General features: G+C 34.1%; 1 non-coding gene across 1 annotated transcript; it reads right to left on the reverse strand.

The window, feature by feature from the left end:
- Window positions 1-1,297: 1,297 nt before the first annotated feature.
- On the reverse strand, window positions 1,298-1,405 carry LOC112761833 (small nucleolar RNA R71). The gene has a single exon (XR_003182207.1). It is a non-coding gene; the product is annotated as a small nucleolar RNA R71 (small nucleolar RNA).
- Between the last annotated feature and the right edge of the window lie 448 nt (window positions 1,406-1,853).

Genomic DNA, 1,853 nt, shown 5'->3' on the forward strand with positions numbered 1-1,853 from the left:
AATCTTTTTCAAAATTCTTAATTATTTTCGAAAACTCCAAAAATATTTTTCAAAAATCTTTTTCTTATTTTTCGAAAATAACATAAACAATTAATGTTTTGATTCAAAATTTCAAGTTTGTTACTTGCTTGTTAAGAAAGATTCAAACTTTAAGTTCTAGAATCATATCTTGTGATTTCTTATGAATCAAGTCATTAATTGAGATTTTAAAAATCAAATCTTTTTCAAAACTAATTTCAATCATATCTTTTCAAAAATATCTTCTTATCTTATCTTTTTCAAAAATATCTTTTCAAAATATCTTTTCTAACTTCCTAACTTCTTATCCTTTCAAAATTTGTTTCAACTAACTAACTAACTTTTTGTTTGTTTCTTAACTTTTTCAAAACTACCTAACTAACTCTCTCTCTCTCATTTTCAAAAATATCTTCCCCCTTTTTCAAAATTTCTTTTTTTATTTATTAATTATTTTATTTTTTTTAAATCTTAATTTTCGAAAATCACTAACATTTTTTTCAAAAACTATTTTCAAAAATCACTAACTCCTTTTCAAAATTAATTTTCGAAAATTCCCTCCTTCTCTCTCATCTTATTTTATTTATTTATTCATCTACTAACATCTCTTCCTCACATCATCACCAAATTCGAACCCCCTCCTCTATCTGTGTTCGAATTTCTTCTTCTTTTCTTCTACTAACAATAAGGAACCTCTTTACTGTGACATAGAGGATTCCTCTTCTTTTCTTTTTTTCTCCTCTTTCTTATGAGCAGGGACAGAGAAAAAGGCATTCTTGTTGAAGATGATCCAGAACCTGAAAGGACTCTGAAGAGAAAATTAAGAGAAGCTAAATTACAACAATCCAGAGACAACTTGATTGAAAATTTCGAACAAGTAAAGGAGATGGTAGCCGAACCCAACAACAATGCAAGGAGAATGCTTGGTGACTTTACTGCACCTAATTCCAATTTACATGGAAGAAGCATCTCCATTCCTGCCATTGGAGCAAACAACTTTGAGCTGAAACCTCAATTAGTTTCTCTGATGCAGCAGAACTGCAAGTTTCATGGACTTCCATCTGAAGATCCTTTTCAGTTCTTAACTGAATTCTTGCAGATATGTGATACTGTTAAGACTAATGGAGTAGATCCTGAAGTCTACAGGCTCATGCTTTTCCCTTTTGCTGTAAGAGACAGAGCTAGATTATGGTTGGATTCTCAACTCAAAGACAGCCTGAACTCTTGGGATAAGCTGGTCACGGCTTTCTTAGCCAGGTACTTTCCTCCTCAAAAGCTGAGCAAGCTTAGAGCTGATGTTCAAACCTTCAGACAGAAAGAAGGTGAATCCCTCTATGAAGCTTGGAAAAGATACAAACAGTTGACCAAAAAGTGTCCTTCTGACATGCTTTCAGAATGGACCATCCTGGATATATTCTATGATGGTCTGTCTGAGCTATCAAAGATGTCACTGGACACTTCTGCAGGTGGATCCATTCACCTAAAGAAAACGCCTGCAGAAGCTTAAGAACTCATTGACATGGTTGCTAATAACCAGTTCATGTACACTTCTGAAAGGAATCCTGTGAGTAATGGGACGCCTATGAAGAAGGGAGTTCTTGAAGTTGATACTCTGAATGCCATATTGGCTCAGAATAAAATATTGACTCAGCAAGTCAATATGATCTCTCAGAGTCTGCATGGAATGCAAGCTGCATCCAACAGTACTCAAGAGGCATCTTCTGAAGAAGAAGCTTATGATCCTGAGAACCCTGCAATAGCAGAGGTAAATTACTTAGGTGAACCTTATGGAAACACCTATAACTCAACATGGAGAAATCATCCAAATTTCTCATGGA

The sequence above is a fragment of the Arachis hypogaea genome, chromosome 16 (genome assembly GCF_003086295.3).
Source record: "Arachis hypogaea cultivar Tifrunner chromosome 16, arahy.Tifrunner.gnm2.J5K5, whole genome shotgun sequence".
Lineage (NCBI taxonomy): Eukaryota > Viridiplantae > Streptophyta > Magnoliopsida > Fabales > Fabaceae > Arachis > Arachis hypogaea.